We start from the raw sequence: 21,605 nt of genomic DNA, 5'->3' as shown, positions 1-21,605 counted from the left end.
GTGCGTGATGTCTCCATGGTTGTTTAATTTGTTTATGGATGGGGTTGTTAGGGAGGTGAATGCAAGAGTTTTGAAAAGAGGGGCAAGTATGCAGCCTGTTGTGGATGAGAGAGCTTGGGAAGTGAGTCAGTTGTTGTTCACTGATGATGCAGCGCTGGTGGCTGATTCGGGTGAGAAACTGCAGAAGCTGGTGACTGAGTTTGGTAAAGTGTGTGAAAGAAGAAAGCTGAGAGTAAATGTGAATAAGAGCAAGGTTATTAGGTACAGTAGGGTTGAGGGACAAGTCAATTGGGAGGTAAGTTTGAATGGAGAAAAACTGGAGGAAGTGAAGTGTTTTAGATATCTGAGAGGGGATTTGGTAGCGGATGGAACCATGGAAGTGAGTCACAGGGTGGGGGAGGGGGACGAAAGTTCTGGGACCGCTGAAAAATGTGTGGAAGGCAAGAACAGTATCCCGGAAAGCAAAAATGAGTATGTTTAAAGGAATAGTGATTCCAGCAATATCATGTGGTTGCAAGGCGTGGTGCTATAGATAAAGTTGTGCGGAGGAGGGTCGATGTGTTGGAAATGAGATGTTTAAGGACAATATGTGGTGTTAGGTGGTTTTATCAAGTAAGTAATGAAAGGGTAAGAGAGATGTGTGGAAATAAAGAGTGTGGTTGAGAGAGCAGAAGAGGGTGTTTTGAAATGGTTTGGTCACACGGAGAAAATGAGTGAGAAAAGATTGACAAAGAGGATATATATGTCAGAGGTGGAAGGAACGAGGAGAAGTGGGAGACCTACTTGGAGGTGGATAGATGGAGTGAAAAAGATTTTGAGCGATCGGGGCCTGAACATGCAGGAGGGTGAAAGGCGTGCAAGGAATAGAGTGAACTGGAACGATGTGATATACCGGGGTCGAAGTGCTGTCAATGGATTGAACCAAGGCATGTGAAGCGTCTGGGGTAAACCATGAAAAGTTTTGTGGGGCCTGGATGTGAAAAGGAAGATGTGGTTTCGTCGCATTATACATGACAGCTAGAGACTGAGTGTGAACGAATGTGGCCTTCGTTGTCTTTTCCTAGCGCTACCTCGCGCGCATGCGGGGGGAGGGGGTTGTCATTTCATGGGTGGCGGAGTGGCGACAGGAATGAATAAAGCAGCAAGTATGAATTATGTACACGTGTATATATGTATATGTCTGTGTATGTATATATATATGTATACTTTGAAATGTATAGGTATATATATGTGCGTGTGTGGACGTTTATGTATATACATATTTGGGTGGGTTGGGCCATTCTTTCGTCTGTTTCCTTGTGCTACCTGGCTAACGCGGAAGACAGCGTCAAAGTATAAGTAAATATATAAATAAATATATATATATATATATATATATATATATATAATATATATATATACATAATATTTTACATATTCGTCATTTCCTGCGTTAACGAGGTAGCATTAAAAACAGAGGAATGAGCCTCAGAGGGAATATCCTCACTTGGCCCCCTTCTCTGTTCCTTCCTCCTCCGCACAGCCTTATCTATAGGCCATGCCTCGCATCCACATAACATTACTGGGACTAGTATTCCTTCAAACATACCCATTTTTGCCCTCCCAGGTAACGACCTCTCTTTCTACGCATTCCTCAATTCTTCCAGAACCTTCTTACCTGACCCCATTCTATGACACTTCAGCTTCCTTGAGTTCCATTTGCTGTCATGTCCACAACCAGTTATCTAAAACACTTCACTTCCTCCAAATCTTTCTCCATTCAAACTCACACTCCAACTAACCTGTACCCCTGCCCAGCTAAACGTAATAGCCTCTCTTTTATTCATATTTTCTCAATTTTTGTGTCCTAAACTTAGACACCAGCCTTATGCAGATTCTCAATCGAATCTGTCACCAGTGCTTTGTCATCAGCAAACAACAACTGACCCACTCCTCAGGTCCCCTTATACCTACAGACTGCATACTCGCCAATTTCTCCATAACATAAAGCAATTAAACTACAATGGTAACATCACAAGCCCCTGCTGCAGAACAACTTTTACATGAAACCACTCATTCTCTTCTCTACCTACTCGCATTTTTGATAAAAGCTTCTTAGTGCTGATAGTAGCTTACCTTCCGCACCACATAATCGAAAGACCTTTCACAAGGCATTTCTAAACACCTTATCGTATGCTCTCTCCAGATTCATAAAGGCCACATACAAATCCTTCTGTTTCTGTAATCATTTATCACACACATTATTCAAAGCAAACACAACATCCACACATCCTTCTCGGCTCCTGAAACCGTACGAGTCCTCTCCAGTCTGATGTTCTACACATGCCTTCACCCTCTCAATCAACACCCTCCCTTACAACTTATCAGGTATACTCAACAGACTAATACTTCTGTATTTCTAACACTCATCTTCGTACGTCTTGCCTTTTTACAGTGGCATTTTACATGCATTCCGTCAACCCTCAAGCACGTCATTATAATCCATATATACACGGAAATTCCTAACCAACCTTTTTAAGAAATTCATCTTTAGTACTGAAGTACTATCCACTTCATTCGCCCTACCACATTTCTTACCCAAGGCTTTCACCGCCTCTTTATTTACCAAACCACTTTCCATTACTCTTACTTCCCCCAGCCAAAACACCGTACATCTGCCACCCAATCATCACATTCATCAAACATTCAAAACACTCACTTTATCTCCTCCTCACTTCATCACTAACTGTTACCACTTCCCCATCTATTCTCTTCACTGATGTTCAAGTTTTTTCTTTATTTTCTAAAAGTATCAAATTCCTTCCAAAAGATTTTTTTCCATAGAATTTACTGATAACTGCTCACTCCCCTTTCATCCATCTTGGCCTCCTGCCGCTTTCTCTTGTACATCTCCCAATAATTTGCACTCATTTCGGGGAAGTACCGCCCATTCGCCTCTCTGCTCTCTCACTAGTAATTTTACTTTGTCATCCCACCACCTCACTACCCTTTCTCTCCTGCCAACCTACCATCTTTCGCAAGCCACACACTTCACTAGCACTTACCAGTCCTACTTCCCTGAATATCTCCCATTCCTCATTCACTCCCATTGCTTTGTTTACTTTCATCTTTTGCCATTCTGTAACCAATCTCTCCAGTAATTTCTTTACACGCGTCTCTTTTCCAAGCTCACTTGCTTCCATCACCTTATTCACACTTATATCATTTCGACTTTTCCGAAAACCTCAACAAAAAATCACCCTTGCATCCACCAGGTAATGATCAGACATATCACCAGCTGTCCCTTTTAAACACATTTACATCCAAGAGTTTCATTTTTGCACGCTTTCCAATTTGCACGTAATCCATTAATACCTCTTTCCTACTCAACTACGTATACTTATGTACTTATGTCCCTCTTTTTAAACTACTTATTCCCGATCACCAATACTTTTTCAGCACACAACTCCACAAGCTGCTCATCATTCTTATTCAAAATATCGAGTATCCCGTGCCTTAAAATATATACCCTCAGCTGCCACATTACTGACTCGCATTCAAATCACTCATCACTAATACCCAGTCCCTCGCATCAACACTGTTGACACACCCACTCAGTGGCACCCAAAACACTCGCCTCTCATCTTTCTATTCGGGTCCAGGTGCATAAGCACCATTATTCACCCACCTCTTACAATCAACTTTCTTTTTTACCTATATCAGTCTTGAGATCTCCTTACACTCTTCCACACATTCCTATAAGTCTAGCTTGTTACCCTTCCCTCAGCTTTTCCCATCACACCAACTCCTGACTTTACACTGAAGACATTTCCAAACCATTTTTCCCTTTACTCTGGAGCATTGTTTCACTCATATTCAGAATATCCTTGTTCCTGGGACTTTACTGATGTTTTAATCTGCAAAATTCATATCAGAACTAAAAGTATTCAAAATGCAACAAAAACATAATATTAATTAACAAAACCTAGAGCAGAATAGTTTCAACATATGAAATACCTACTGGTACACTAATGTAATTCACTTAAACAGTACACCCGGACCATTTTCAGTCCAATGCATAATTCAAAATCTTTCTATTAACAAGAATATCATACGTAATAGATAACTGAGTAGAAAAATATAGTTATATAGCACATAACAGTACGTAACAGAACAGCCTTAGATTACACGGTACCTCCCACCATTGGAAACCCCGTCAAGGCAACAGACCGCTCCTACCACCGACTGAAACCCATACATGGAAATATTACCACAATGACATCCAGGCCAGGTAGATATATACCACGATGATGAGGTGACCAGATAACCGTTAATTTCACTCAACATAACTAACCGATTACATAGCCTATACTCCTAATATTCGCTGCCATAATTAATCTAAGATCAATACATGATACTTAAATATACCTTTGTTCAGTCTAAAATGTCCAAATTCACATGCACAAGTCTTTGTTGCTACATAAAATCACTAGCACAGTGGAGCCATGCCTTTTCCACGTATCAACAAAAACACCACTGATCCTAGTACTCAACCCAGCAGTTCTCCAGATACTAATTCTTTATATCACAACTACCAACAATAACCACGATATATGCAAGTTGAAATCTAATATAGAGTAACAGTGTTTATCTTATACAATTTCAAGGAAAATATATCACATAGCATTACCAAAGAAAAACAGAACTACTCCCCAATACTGCACCAATCAAACTCCCGCCAAATTTGAAATTCTTCATTATCGTCTCAGTTCACACATTTAGATACCCCATCCTGAATCTCTGAGGAGGATAAGCGCTCCTCACATGGCTCGTTCCTCTGTTCCATCTCTCAGAAATTGAAATACAAGAAGGGAAGGGAGTTTCCCGCTCCTCTTGGTCGCCTTGTACGACACGGAGGTAATACGTATGTAGAATTCTTTGTCCCCACCATTATCTCGGACAGCAAAAAATGGGTATGTTATATGGTTGCAAGGCATGGGCTATAGAAAGAGTGTGCGGAGGGTGGATATGTTGGAAATGAGATGTTTGAGGACAATATGTGGTGTGAGGTGATTTGATCGAGTAAGTAATGAAAGAGTATGAGAGATGTGTGGTAATAAGAAGAGTGTGGTTGAGAGAGCAGAAGGTGTTTTGAAATGGTTTGGTAACATGGAAAGAATGAGTGAGGAAAGATTGACAAAGAAGATATATGTGTCAGAGGTGGGGGTAACGAGGACAAGTGGGAGACCAAATTGGAGGCGGAAGGATGGAGTGAAAAAGATTTTGAGCGATCAGGGCCTGAACATGCAGGAGGGTGAAAGGCGTGCAAGGAATAGAGTGAAATGGAACGATGTGGCATACCGGGGTCGACGTGCTGTCAATGGATTGAACCAGGGCATGTGAAGCGTCTGGGGTAAACCATGGAAAGATTTGTGGGGCCTGGATGTGGAAAGGGAGCTGAGGTTTCGGTTAATTATACATGACAGCTAGAGACTGAGTGTGAGCGAATGTGGCCTTTGTTGTCTTTTTCTAGCGCTACCTCGCGCGCATGCGGGGGGAGGGGGTTGTCATTTCATGTGTGGCGGGGAGGCGACGGGAATGAATAAAGGCAGCAAGTATGAATTACGTGCATGTAATATATATGTATATGTCTATGTATATATATATATATATGTATACGTTGAAATGTATAGGTATGTACATGTGCGTGTGTGGACGTGTATGTATATGCATATGTATGTGGGTGGGTTGGGCCATTTCTTTCGTCTACTTCCTTGCGCTACCTCGCTAACGCGGGAGACAGCGACAAAATATTATATATATATATATATATATATATATATATATATATATATATATATATATATATATATATATATATATATATATATTTCTGCAGTTTCACACATGAATCAGCCACCAGCGCTGTGTCATCAGCGAACAACAACTGACTCACTTCCCAAGCTCTCTCATCCCCAACAGACTTCATACTTGCCCCTCTTTCCAAAACTCTTGCATTTACCTCCCTAACAACCCCATCCATAAACAAATTAAACAACCATGGAGACATCACACACCCCTGCCGCAAACCTACATTCACTGAGAACCAATCACTTTCCTCTCTTCCTACACGTACACATGCCTTACATCCTCGATAAAAACTTTTCACTGCTTCTAACAACTTTCCTCCCACACCATATATTCTTAATACCTTCCACAGAGCATCTCTATCAACTCTATCATATGCCTTCTCCAGATCCATAAATGCTACATACAAATCCATAAATGCTGATTCATGTGTGAAACTGCAGAAGCTGGTGACTGAGTTTGGTAAAGTGTGTGGAAGAAGAAAGTTAAGAGTAAATGTGAATAAGAGCAAGGTTATTAGGTACAGTAGGGTTGAGGGTCAAGTCAATTGGGAGGTGAGTGTGAATGGAGAAAAACTGGAGGAAGTTAAGTGTTTTAGATATCTGGGAGTGGATCTGGCAGCGGATGGAACCATGGAAGCGGAAGTGGATCATACGGTGGGAGAGGGGGCGAAAATTCTGGGAGCCTTGAAGAATGTGTGGAAGTCGAGAACATTATCTCGGAAAGCAAAAATGGGTATGTTTGAAGGAATAGTGGTTCCAACAATGTTGTATGGTTGCGAGGCCTGGGCTATGGATAGAGTTGTGCGCAGGAGGATGGATGTGCTGGAAATGAGATGTTTGAGGACAATGTGTGGTGTGAGGTGGTTTGATCGAGTGAGTAACGTAAGGGTAAGAGAGATGTGTGGAAATAAAAAGAGCGTGGTTGAGAGAGCAGAAGAGGGTGTTTTGAAGTGGTTTGGGTACATGGAGAGGATGAGTGAGGAAAGATTGACCAAGAGGATATATGTGTCGGAGGTGGAGGGAACAAGGAGAAGAGGGAGACCAAATTGGAGGTGGAAAGATGGAGTGAAAAAGATTTTGTGTGATCGGGGCCTGAACATGCAGGAGGGTGAAAGGAGGGCAAGGAATAGAGTGAATTGGAGCGATGTGGTATACCGGGGCTGACGTGCTGTCAGTGGATTGAATCAAGGCATGTGAAGCGTCTGGGGTAAGCCATGGAAAGCTGTGTAGGTATGTATATTTGCGTGTGTGGACGTATGTATATACATGTGTATGGGGGGGGGGGGGTTGGGCCATTTCTTTCGTCTGTTTCCTTGCGCTACCTCGCAAACGCGGGAGACAGCGACAAAGTAAAAAAAAAAAGAAAAAAAAAAAATATATATATATATATATATATATATATATATATATATATATATATATATATATATATATATATATATTTCCCGGTGATGGACTTCTACAGGCTATGCTAATGGCTAGTTTGTTGGCGGCCTCCATAGGAGCTACTAGGCCTACGGCAGTGGCAATATCTCATGCCACTGAAGTCCAGGTCAGGATCATATCATTTACACTAAGGGGGACAGGGGTTCCAATCTCATTAGATGTAACATTATGAATATGTACATTCTTTAAGGTCTCACAGGTCAATATGCTGTGTTCCAATAAGTCAGCCACGTTATGTGTTTTGGTTGACGGCAATATACCCTTTATGAAATCAATGCTAAGAGGATATGGAATCACGTTCATTTCATCCTTATCTCTTGTTGTTACAAGCATATAACAAATACCTTTCAGTCAGGTGTACTTCCCTTTATTCGGGTTTCTCTTTTCTCGAAGTTTTCGTTAGTATTTCTATTTCAACTCCATAAAATCCCTAGTGAGTCTATTTGTGTAAACAGTAATACTACACCTGCTAGATGTAGTTTACAGGTGGTGAGCTTTACGTACAAGCGATCATCAAACAGACAGACGTAAATGAGAAGACTACCACAGAATGAAGAGGATTCAGCCCACAGCAACTTTTCACACCTTAAACAAGTGCTACAGGAAAATGGAAAGTGGATGGGTAGGGAGACGCAGCGACACTGGGTGTCAGGGAGCGACCCTCGCTGCTGGCTTCACTATTATAACCGTTGCCGAGTGAGTTCAGTGTGGAGGGCGGCACCAGCCGCTCCCCTTCCTCGCCCTCCGTCATATCATCCCCACTCACAATATTTTTTATATCACAGTTTAATTTTTGCGTGTACACACATCTAGAATTTTCATGTTTCATTTCCCCCCCACCCAATAAAGGAAAGAAATTAAATAATTACATGTAAAAAAGTATTTCTTTTTAATTTATGCAGTTAGCGGACAGGCCACAGCGGATGCCGCAAATGTTGTATTGGTCACTGGCTGCCCTGTGGCCTTATGTGAAAAATCAGCATCGTTCGTAACGTAACGGTTGAAAGGTCTAGCTGTACATGAATCTCCGCTAGATGAGTGACGCGTTCTTTCGTCTGTATCTCATGATAGTTCACGGCTCATTAACGAAGCTTAAGAAATCAATTCTATTCTGTTGAACGAGCGGTCACACTCCTATGACGAACGATAGAATGCCTTCAAATAAAACATTTTGACGCATTCAACTTTGTTTCACCGAGATACAAATCCTTCAGCACAAAAATTCGTGGCTGCTGCTCTGGGGATCATTACACTGATTATGCACCGTGGGTTCTAAATTCAAGCTTTGAAATGTCTCTGCGTCAGCTGAGCACCACAAACATTTTGATGTAAACCACGTCAGGTAGATCACCATTCTTGGCCAGCATTATGGGAAAAGTAAGTTTGCTGAAAAGTAGTCGTGTCTGATTATTGATACAGAGAAGTCTTCATTCAGAGACGTGCCCGTGCAGAGGAATGTTCATGCTCAAAGAATCCCTTGCGTACTTCCTCAGAGACTACTCCTGCTCACACCAAACGCCTTCCTCTCAGGCTCCTTAGAACAAGGCTGAGGGTCACAACTATTAGTTTATGATCTCAAGGTTATGCTGTAGCGTTGTGAGGTATTATAATCTGTTTTCTTTCTCTCATCTCCACTGTGACTTTAACCCGAAAAGCAGAATCTTTTTTCGTGCATGTATGAGTGAATACCTTCCTCTGGCATAAAAAGTGGGAGACATCTATGACGAAAGACATTACTAGTGACTCAACCAGCTGGACATACGCGTCTAGGTTTCCTCTCCCCAAGTCCTCCCGTCTCCAGCAGTCATACCCCCATGACCCACTCTTGTGAGACCCAGTACACATAAATTGAGATATACATATCCATGTTCTCCGTATCCTTGGACGTAATTGACTACACCTAAATGCTGTTTTCTCGTTCTCAACCCAATTCTCTACAGTTCATATTTTTTGTTCCTCGACGATTGTTCTCCCCATCATCGCCTACAAGATTCAATCCATAACTCAAGATGAATCTTCAAATGCTTCCCAAATCTAGGTGAAAACAACTGGTAAAGGGGACAGGACAAACTTGCTGCAGGTGACTACACTGAACTGACTCGTTAGCTTAGCATTGGGATAGGGAAATGTTTCATTCAATTTAAAATGCTTAGCAAAAGAATCTTGAGGGATACGCTATCCAGCTTTAACGTGACCGAAAAAAAAAAAATCCACCCTCATATATATCTTCAAAGGCGATACACCGCTAAGGTTCATTGTTGGTATAAGTAATATGGCTCTCAGGTTGAAATCAACGTACAATCCAAGACCCAACCATCTCTTCCCTGATTTTGGTCAAACCTTCACGGCTGAGCCAATCTACACACACACGCGTCTGTGACACATAAGTGCAAGTGGCTAGACTGGTACCCGTGTAACAAGTTGCCAGTTCACCATTGACAGACGGTAAAGGTATAGTGAAATACAGATGTGGAACGTGCTCGACAAGCTTCGGTCACCATACCGCTAACATGAACCTGTCCCGGGCGATGAATCATATGACGTAAAACTATCAAGTGATAACGTCATTTCGACGTCTCATCTGTAAACACCTTTCAGATTTATGATTGCCCTTAAAATTACGTCGTTCCATATTAAATATTGTTCTGCAGTCAGGTTTCCAAATCATGCATAGTGATCGTACTCAAATGTTTCAAAAGATTATCCGAATGGGAACCCGAAACATCCAACTAATCAGGTATACCAACCCACATGTTGTCACTAGTCGAGTCTCATAATGTTTTGATAGATTCAACTAATCATCGGACAACACAGGGAAGATAGTTGTGTCTTAGACTGTCCATCTGGTCTCTGAGACTAGTTTTTCTAACGGCCTGAGCACCAGCAACCCGCCTCAGTGTACCTCAGGCTATCTCTAGGGAAAGATGTTCTTTCTTTACTCCTCTTAGCTGCCACTTCTTTTCTTCCATCTGTGTTTCAAAATGGCTGGCTCTTACCTTTCTAAGGAGATGTAAGCCCGAATTCACGCTTGAAAGCAAGAAAATGTGAGTTCACGTGACATGTCCAGGTGCAATGGTCACTTAAAACGCATGATCAGGTGGCTGCTTGCCAGTGCTCATGGCCTCCTTAATAACGTCGTCCCACTATCAAAAGTTATCCCTGGTCGCCCAAGGAGGACTTCTGGATCTATAAGTATTGAAGCAACTTCGCATCTCAGCCGCCAAACTCAGGAAAAGCCATCCAAAACTTCTACGAATCTTCTCGTAAAGAACCATTCAACATCGCCTGCAAAAGGACCTTCACATTCGCTCCCACAAGCCAGATGCCAAACCCCAGCTTACGAAGGAAATGAATCGCAAGCGACTCTCGTTTGCAAGGATATACGAGGACCGAAGTGAGCAACAGTGGAGTAAGGCAAGGGAAGGTGAGAAGAACGGAGGATGCCAGCCGGTATTAATCTCGTTTCACAGTGGTTGTTTTAGTGGTGCAATGGGTAAGAGAGGGTTGTAGCTCGTACGTGAAAAAGAAACTATAATGAATGGAGAGCAATACGTTAAAGTGTTAGAGAACCATCTGTTTCTCTATTACGAGGTTCACGAGTGTAGTCAATTTAGGCAGGATAGTGCCCCCTGCCATAAGGCTAGAGAGGTGATGAATTGATTACCAGAGAAAAAATATATATATTCAACTGCTGGAATCTCTAAGAACCTCCTATACCTTAACCCAATCGAGAACTGCTGGAACCAGATGAAAGTCAAGCTTGCTTCCTGCAACACCTCAACAGCGCCTCTCCTCATTCAGGAGATCAAGACCCTACGGACCCAAAACCTGAACCTAGATTTCAGAAACCTGGCCAATTCCATGCCCAGACGCTTGCAGATGGTAATGAAGGCCAAAGACGTGAAATAGTACTAAATTGTAAGTGTGACGTTTTAATTTGTTTATTTTTGTGGTACTGTGAGGGGGGAGGCCAGGTTCTTCTGGTGGACATGGTGTTTTGCGGACACGGTAATTCTGTCTTAAATGCCAATGCCCCCCCCCCCCCCCCCCAAAAAAAAAAAAAAAAAAAAAACTGGGTAGGTAAACTAGATGCCATTTCATTCATTATTTGCTAAGCTCCAAATCGAGATTGTTAAATGCCCAATGAACAATAAATTCCCACAATGGAAAAAATGACGAAACATTACTACAAAACGTTCTCGGTTAACATTAATGTCTGATAAAGAGAAGAGGAAGGTACATGATATTTCCTCTCAGTGGCAACAGACAGGGACAAAAAGCAGACTACAAAAGACTGAAACGCCTCACTTGGGAAGGAAGAGCGTCTCACCCCTGCTGCAACTCTTTACCCTACTTTTGTTTACATTCACTCCCAACTTTATTTCACACACAATCCCAAACTCTGACCGGGTGGGATGGAGTGGGAGGGAGTATTAAGGTCAAGAGCCCCTGAGAAGGGTCAGGAAAATTCCATTCCTGCCATGAATTGGTGTACAGTCAATAAATATTAGTCGTCACACATGTGTTATACATGTGTTGGTACACCTGCTCTCCTCTTTAGGCAATGACACTACCAAGATATGAGTGTGTTTATAACTGGATGAACTAACTTCCCTAAATGGTTTACCAGATACTTCTATATTCCTATATACCAGAGGTATCAACCATTCCGAAATAACTAAATTTACACACACACACACACACACACACACACATACACACACACACGCGCGCGCGCGCGCGGCGGTCAGGTATGATAAATAAACGAATATATATATATATATATATATATATATATATATATATATATATATATATATATATATATTATCCCTGGGGATAGGGGATTAAGAATACTTCCCACGTAATCCCTGCGTGTCGTAGAAGGCGACTAAAAGGGGAGGGAGCGGAGGGCTGGAAATCCTCCCCTCTCTTTTCTTTTTTTTTTTAATTTTCCAAAAGAAGGAACAGAGGGGGCCAGGTGAGGATATTCCAAAAAAGGCCCAGTCCTCTGTTCTTAACGCTACCTCGCTAACGCGGGAAATGGCGAATAGTTTAAAAGAAAGAAAAAGAAATATATATATATATATATATATATATATATATATATATATATATATATATATATATATATATACATATATATATATATATATATATATATATATATATATATATATATATATATATATATTATCCCTGGGGATAGGGGAGAAAGAATACTTCCCACGTATTCCCTGCGTGTCGTAGAAGGCGACTAAAAGGGAAGGGAGCGGGGGGGCTGGAAATCCTCCCCCCTTGTTTTTTTTTTTTTAATTTTCCAAAAGAGGGAACAGAGAAGGTGGCCAGGTGAGGATATTCCCTCAAAGGCCCAGTCCTCTGTTCTTAACGCTACCTCGCTATCGCGGGAAATGTCGAATAGTATGAAAAAAAAAAAAAAAAAAATATATATATATATATATATATATATAAATATATATATATATATATATATATATATATATATATATATATATATATATATATATATATATATATATATCTTTCTGTCATACTATTTGCCATTTCCCGCATTAGTGAGGTAGCGTTATGAACAAAACATCCCCAAACTTCAGTGATGTTCCAGTGTTGTTCCACGATACACCCTTTAGTTCACGTAGAATTCTGGCCAAGACCTGGGTGCCACACACTCATATCCTGCAAAAGCCCACCTGGACTGTGGTCATAATTTACACCCCAGATGGCATGAGCGAGTTAGATAAAGGCTCACTACCTGCTGCCGCCCTAATTCACACCTTAGTGATACGCTGCTTCATTAGCCCTTCTAGCATGGAACATTATAATTCGCTACTTGGTGTGTGTGTGTGTGTGTGTGGGGGGGGGGGGGGGCGACCAAGGCAGTCCTCACAAGTCATGTAACACCAGCCCTGACGAGAGACATGAGACTCGCCCTTCAGGAATGCTCACTGAGCGGCCTTGTGACCGATGGACACCGATAAAGCTTTTACACCGTCTTCTTCAGCAAGAACACAATGTGACTGGTCTGTGAGGTATTTTTCTTCCCAAACCACGATCATGCTCCATTCTCTATCTAAATGATGTCCCATTCTCCATCTATATTAAGCTCCATTCTCTATCTAAATTGTGTCCCATTCTCCATATAAATCAGTAACTTTTATTACCAATCTCAAAACCTGAATTCCCCATACGAAATGACCCTTTCATTGCATCACATACATTGTCAGCAAACACCACTATATCTTTTTTTTTCATAGACTGTTCAAGCTATGTGGACATGTCAAGGAGGCCCGTACTAAACCTACATCTTCACGTTTTGTAAGAATTTTTGAAAGTGTAACAGTCTTATAAGATGATACATATCAGCGATGAAATCCCCGGCAATCATACTTGTTTGTGGCAAAAACACTCCCAAAATTACCATACATCTTACTTCATATGCTCGAGGGTGCTCTTTGGAGATCCTCACATGCCTCCCAGCTGTGCTCTTGGAGATCCTCAGATGCCTGCCAGCAGTGTTCTTGGAGATCCTCACATGCCTGGCACCAGTGCTCTTGGAGATCCTCACATGCCTGCCAGCTGTGCTCTTGGAGATCCTCATAAGCCTAGCACCAGTGCTCTTGGAGATCCTCGCATGCCTGACAGCTGTGCTCCTGGAGATCCTCACATGCCTGCCAGCAGAATAGCGTAAATTAAAAACGGGCACTTTATAGACATGAGTTGTGTATCATTTTATTCAGAAAAGGAGGGTCTAGTTCATCGAAATATACACTTATGGATATATTTTCTTTTAGAATATCTGATAATTTGTTTATAAGGAAACCTAATATATTTATATTTTTCCAATTTCATGAAATACGAAAAAATATTCCAACCTGAAAGACACACGAGTCCCATTCCCCGAAAAAATAAAATATCTCCAACAGGAGCTCCATGACACCTTACCATCGCCAAAGCGATGATAACATATTACATATATTTAGTTTCAGCTACAAACGAGGCTCTTGTTCACGATATTGAAATGGGAGAATAGTTTGGTACAAGAGATTTTAACATAACGTATAATGCTGGTCGACACGAAAGTCGCGAAAAAAAAAAAATATCTGATTTTAGACGCGCAAATTTCATTAGTCTTCTCACTGATCTGGACTATCTGAATTCCCGCCATGAGACCGCGGCGTCCTCTCACCTGCACGTCGAGAGCCTCTGCTTAGGAGATTTCAGCGTTCAGATAAGGAATGAATGAATTCCCCCATGCGGGTTGTAGGGGGATTGAAGCCCTCACGTTCTCCACTCTCAATGATCTGGAGCAAATTATCTCCTACCTTAACGGCATTCCTAACCGCTGTGACCATTCTCCTAATATTCAGGACCTGTTTTTCACCTCTATCTTCCTGTTGTAACCAAACATCTCGCCCTCAGTCGGTTCATCTGACCACTTTCTCATAACTATCTATTTTAACGGCACCTCCCCTCCGGCAGCCCCCTCTAAATGTAAATACTAGCACCTCATCAAAACTGACTGGAATGCCTTACAAAATTCTTTTCTGACTTTCCTTGGGTAAACTACTGTCTCCTATGTGGTGATACTGGATAACACCAGGACCCTTTCACAGAAATTGTTAATTAGGGTAATGAACGATAGATAAATATCAAAATCCCAGGTCCATTTTGTCTACTCGTTCCGAGTCATCCCTTCTCTTCTGAGGTAAGACCATTTTCTCTGTTGGGTTCAATTTGCGTATAAGAGAAAACAGCATATTCTGGTGGGAAACAGGACTATTATTCAAGCCTTGAATCTTCAAACATTGTATGCATACAAAGGGGAACCAAATCGTATCACCTAGGTATGATTTCTTTTATTTGGTGTGTGTGTGTTAGCGATATATCTCCATGGACAATACTTTGCTACGATCACCCCACCAACCTTCTCCAATGTACCGGCATCCTAAAAGCGACTATGAGAACTCAACCATAAAATCAATTTCAATCATATCAGCTATGACGTTGCATATCATAAAACACCATAGATGGCGACTGGTTGCACAGTGTATGGCTAGCTCTAATATTATACTTTCAAGTCAATGGGAATAGTTAAAGGTCCTGATTTGACAGCAAACTACGTTTCCGGGCCATCCCCGCCCTAGATGGTATATTTCATTTATGAACAATTGTACAACACTCTAGTATCGTCTACTGTTCACCGGGAAAGTAAACCGCGGCCTTGACAACCACGAAGTGTCAAGGATCAAGACGTTTGGTGAGCATCGTTGAAATGTTTATCACTTGTATTCATCCACATCTTGAGCCAGGAGTCGAAAGGCCCAAGTATCCTTAACTAATTTGTGACGAAAGTATCTTGGCAAATAGGAAAGTCATCCTCATGTGACATGTGTGAGCAATGGACACCACGTCTTGTGACATTCTCGCATCGGTGTATGATGCCGCTGCCATATCAGGTGGACCAATCTCCTTCTGTGTGATATATATGTGCCCTAGACGCTCTTGCTAACTGTGATGACGATCAAGACCATTCTCATTTCCCTGACTTCTATGGGTCAGGTCTGATGCATCTTTATCACATCTTCGGCACCACTGGCCTTTGCTCTGACCCTTTTTGTATCAGGTGAACGGCATCTTCGTTGCACCCTCGACAGAACTAGCATTTGCCCTTTACTACTATTGGAGATGTCAAAATTATCTTTATGAAACAACGTTAGGCCGCTGATTAATGGAAACAAAAATAAATAGAAGAAACAGAATAACATAATGTCATCACCTACACACAACACTAACAAATTATATCAACGCATTACATAATGCCTTAACAGATAAATGGCTACAGTGTGGAACTATATCCCCCATAGTCCACGTACAGTTTGACTCTATATGATACTCATCTTCACTACGTCGAGTCATTTGCGGTGTCCGAACATAACTATATCAATACAAAATGGAAATGTTAAGAAACCAAGAAAATAGCAATACTCATGGCTAAACTTAACTAAATTACCAGATTATTCTGCATCTGGGATATGAGTATGTATGATACGCAGGGAATAATAATCATTACAACAAAGAATGACCAGCATACTTATAGGAATGAGGCAACACAGCGTTATAGAGAACGTTTTTCCGCTGATATTTTATTTCAAGGTTTTAGTGCTCCTCATGTCACTGCTGACACCCGTGCTCATCCTCCGCCAGTGGAAACTAACAAGGAACCTGCAGATTAGGCATGCAAAGGCCTATGCCCTGAATGTGCTTTTCTTGGGGGTCCTTTGCCCTCCTCCCCTGGACTTGCAGTTTGACGAACCTCCACACATGGCGGACCCCGACCTGAATGTTATAGTCACCTTCTTCTATGTAGTGAGGAACGTCATGGCCCTGCAGGGGTTGCTGGACATGCAATGAGTGCCCGTGGGATACGGAGAAAGGATTGAGGTTGTTTTTGGTCTGAGACTTCCCGTTCTTCTGCTACTCCTGCTGGGAATGGTGCTGGTGGCGGGGCTTGTTCTATGGTTCTCCTACAGAGTATTGAAGGTCTTTTGGAGGAGGTTTCAGCAGTGAGGGCTTAAGGATCTGGTAGTTCACCATTAGGATAAATAAAGGCACTGCCCTCAAGAAATATGTAAGCAAGGTAGATTGAATTCTGATTCCTATAACGAAGGTGCCTGTTGAAGAGACCGCCTTATTCTTTTTCAACTACTTATGCCTATATTTCGATTTTTATCATTTTTATTAAATAACTTTAGAAATCTTGGTATTCAGATTACCTTTTGAAACCTTACCATATATATATCATATATCTGTTTTATGACTGTACAAATCTTTATCGACGGACCTATAGCTAATATTCATATAGCTAATTGTGGAGCAATGGACTGTTGGGCTATAAATTCATCATTCTTTCGGAGGGGGGATAGAAAAAAAAAAATAAAAAAATACGATATTTTGGCAAAGTTCGGTAACCAAGGCCTAGTGCGCTCAGCATCCACTATGCAGTGGCAAGAAGGGAATGCGAAAAGACAGCATTAAGTTAGAGACAGACCTTCATCATGTCATAATACATACATAAAACATAAAACAATGCTACATTGTGTATCGAAATGGTTTGGTCACATGGAGAGAATGAGTCAGGAAAGATTGACAAAAAGGATATGTGTCAGAGATGGAAGGAACGAGAAGTGGGAGACCAAATTGGAGGTGGAAGGATGGAGTGAAAAAGATTTTGAGCGATTGGGGCATGAACATACAGAAGGGTGAAAGGCGTGCAAGGAATAGAGTGAATTGGAATGACGTGGTATACCGGGGTTGACGTGCTGTCAATGGATTGAACCAGGGCATGTGAAGTGTCTTGGGTAAACCATGGAAAGTTTTGTGGGGCCTGGATGTGGAAAGAGAGCTGTGGTTTCAGTGCATCGCACATGACAGCTAGAGACAGTGAATGAATGTAGCCTTTTCCTAGCGCTACCTTCCATGCACGCAGGGGAGGTGAGTGCCATTTCATGTGTGCCGGGGTGGCGACAGAAATGGATGAAAGCAGCAAGTATGAATAGGTATATGTGTATATATGTATATGTCTGTATATGTATATGAAATGCATGGGTAAGCATACGTGCATGTGTGAGCGTTTATGTATTTGCATGTGTAGTGGGTGGATTGGGCTATTCTTTCGTCTGTTACCTTGCGCTATCTCTAACACAGGAGACAGTGACAAAATATAATAAAATGAAATATAAACAATCATTGTATATATATATATATATATATATATATATATATATATATATATATATATATATATACTGAACTTACATATATATATATATATATATATATATATATATATATATATATATATATATATATATATATATATATATATATACTGAACTTACATATATATATATATATATATATATATATATATATATATATATATATATATATATAAAGAGGATATATGTGTCAGAGGTGGAGGGAACGAGGAAAATTGGGAGACAAGTTGGAGGTGGAAGGATGGAGTGAAAAAGATTTTGTGATCGGGGCCTGAACATACAGGAGGGTGAAAAGCGTGCAAGGAATAGAGTGAATTAGAACAATGTGGTATACCAGGGTAAACGTGCTGTCAATGGATTGAACCAGGGCATGTGAAGCGTCTAGGATAAACCATGGAAAGTTTTGTGAGGCCTGGACGTGAAAAGGGAGCTGTGGTTTCGGTGCATTACACATGACAGCGTGCGCACAGGGGAAGGGGGTGCCATTTCATGCGTGGAGGGGTGGTGACGGGTATGTATGAAGGCTTCAAGTATGAATATGTACATGTGTATATATGTGTGTGTATGTATATGTATGTATACATTGAAATGTGTAGGTATGTATATGTGTGTGTGTGGGCGTTTAAGTATATACATGTGTATGTGGGTGGGTTGGACCATTCTTTTGTCACGTTTCCTCGCGCTACCTCACTAACATGGGAGACAGTGACAAAGTATAATGAAAAAAATAAAATAGAAAAAAATGATACATATATATATATATATATATATATATATATATATATATATATATATATATATATATATATATATATATATATATCCTGGGAAATCATGTGGGAGGGTTTTGATTGAGAGGCTAAAGGAATGTACAGAGCATCAGACTGGGGAAGAGCAGTGTGGTTTCAGAAATGGTAGAGAATGTGTCGATCAGATGTTTGCTTTGAAGAATGTATGTGAGAAATGCTTAAAAAACAGATGATTTGTATGTAGCATTTATGGATCTGGAGAAGGCACATGATACTGTGGATAGAGATGCTTTATGGAAGGTGTTAAGAGTATACGGTTAGGGAGGTAAGTTGCTAGAAGCAGTGAAAAGTTTTTACCAAGGAAGTAAGGCATGTGTACGAGTAGGAAGAGAGGAAAGTGATTAGGTCTCAGTGAATGTCGGTTTGCGGCAGAGTTGCGTCGTCTCCGTGGTTGTTTATTTGTTTATGGATGGGGCTGTTAGGGAGGTGAATGCAAGAGTTTTGGAGAGAGGGACAAGTATCCAGTCTCGTCCGAATGAGAGGGCTTGGGAAGCGAGTCAGTTGTTGTTTGCTGATGATACAACGCTGGTGGCTGATTTGGGTGAGAAACTGCAGAAGTTGGTGACTGCATTTGGTAAAGTGTGCAAAGGATGAAAGTTGAGAGTAAATGTGAATAACAGCAAGGTTATTAGGTTCAGTAGGGTTGAGGGACAAGTAATTTGGGAATTGAATTTACATGAAGAGAGACTGGAGGAAGTGAAGTGTTTTAGATATTGGGAGTGGACTTAGCAGCAGATGATACCATGGAAGTGGAAGTGAGTCACAACCCTATCTATAGCCAATGCCTTGTAACCATATAACATTGTTAGCCACTATTCCTTCAAACATACCCATTTTTGCTTTCCGAGATAATGTTCTCGCCTTCCATATATTCTTCAACACTCCCAGAACTCTAACCCCCTCCCCCACCCGGTGACTCACTTCCACTTCCTTGGTTCCATCCGTTGCTAAATAAACTCCCAGATATCTAAAACATTTCACTTCATCCAGTTTTTCTCCATTCAAACTCACCTCCCAATTGACTTGTCCCTCTACTCTACTGTACCTAATAACCTTGCTCTTATTCACATTCACTGTCTGCTTTCTTCTTTCACACACTGTACCAAACTCAGTCATCAGCTTCTGCAGTTTCTCACCCGAATCAGCCACCAGCACTGTATCACCAGCGAAAAACAACTGACTCACTTCCCAAGCCCTCTCATCCACAACAGACTGCATACTTGCCCCTCTCTCCAAAACACTTGCATTCACCCCCTAACAACCCCATCCATAAACAAATTAAACAACCATGGAGACATCACGCACCCATGCTGCAAACCGACATTCACTGGGAACCAATCACTTTCCTCTCTTCCTACTCGTACACATGCCTTACATCCTCAATAAAAACTTCTCACTGCATCTTGCAACTTGCCTCCCACATCATATACTCTTAATACCTTCCACAGAACATCTCTATCGACTCTATCATATGCCTTCTCCAGATCCATAAATGCTACATACAAATCCATTTGTTTTTCTAAGTATTTCTCACATACATTCTTCAAAGCAAACACCTGATGCACACATCCTCTGCCACTTCTGAAACCACACTGTTCTTCTCCAGTCTGATGCTCTGTATATGCCTTCACCCTCTCAATCAATATCCTCCCTTATAATTTCCCAGGAATACTCAACAAACTTATACCTCTGTAATTTGAGCACTCACCTTTATCACCTTTGCCTTTATACAATGGCACTATGCATGCATTCTGCCAATCCTCAGGCACCTCACCATGAGCCATACATATATTGAATATCCTTACCAATCAATCAACAACACAGTCACCCCTTTTTTTAATAAATTCCACTGCAATACCATCCAAACCCACCACCTTGTCGGCTTTCATCTTCCGCAAAGCTTTCACAACCTCTTCCCTGTTTACCAAACCATTCTCTCTGATCCTCTCACTTCGCACACCACCTCGACCAAAACACCCTATATCTGTCACTCTATCATGTAACACATTCAACAAACCTTCAAAATACTCACTCCATCTCCTTCTCACATCACCACTACTTGTTATTACCTCCCCATTAGCCCCCTTCAATGATGTTCCCATTTGTTCTCTTGTCTTACACACTTTATTTAACTTCTTCCAAAACATCTTTTTATCTTCCCTAACTTTTAATGATACTCTCTCACCCCAACACTCATTTACCCTCTTTTTCACCTCTTGCACCTTTCTCTTGACCTCTTGCCTCTTTCTTTTATACATCTACCAGTCATTTGCACTATTTCCCTGCAAAAATCATCCAAATGCCTCGCTCTTCTCTTTCACATCCCACTACTCACTACCCTTTCTAATCTGCCCACCTCCCAGCTTCTCATGCCACAAGCATCTTTTGCACAAGCCATCACTGCTTCCCTAAATACAACCCATTCCTCCCCCCACTCCCCTTAAATTCTTTGCTCTCACCTTTTTCCATTCTGCACTCAGTCTCTCCTGGTACTTCCTTACTCAAGTCTCCTTCCCATGCACACTTACTCTCCACTCTCTTCACCCCAACATTTTCTCTTCTTTTCTGAAAACCTTCATATCTACAAGATAATGATCAGACATACCTCCAGTTGCACCTCTCAGCACATTAACATCCAAAAGTCTCTCTTTCATGTGTCTATCAATTAACACGTAATCCAATAATGCTCTCTGGCCAACTCT

The 21,605-nt window shown here is 41.2% G+C and overlaps 1 long non-coding RNA gene across 2 annotated transcripts in view; it reads right to left on the bottom strand.

The window, feature by feature from the left end:
* Positions 1 to 21,605, bottom strand: part of LOC139753595 (uncharacterized) — a 55,271-nt gene that overhangs the window by 20,146 nt on the left and 13,520 nt on the right. For both annotated transcript variants that reach the window (XR_011713730.1, XR_011713731.1), the window contains exon 2: positions 13,747 to 13,984. This is a non-coding gene — a long non-coding RNA (uncharacterized lncRNA). The remainder of the gene's footprint in view (positions 1 to 13,746; positions 13,985 to 21,605) is intronic.

Source organism: Panulirus ornatus, chromosome 15 (assembly GCF_036320965.1).
Source record: "Panulirus ornatus isolate Po-2019 chromosome 15, ASM3632096v1, whole genome shotgun sequence".
NCBI lineage: Eukaryota > Metazoa > Arthropoda > Malacostraca > Decapoda > Palinuridae > Panulirus > Panulirus ornatus.
The sequence above is the reverse complement of the archived record's forward strand: the minus strand, read 5'-3'. Positions and strand labels throughout refer to the sequence as shown.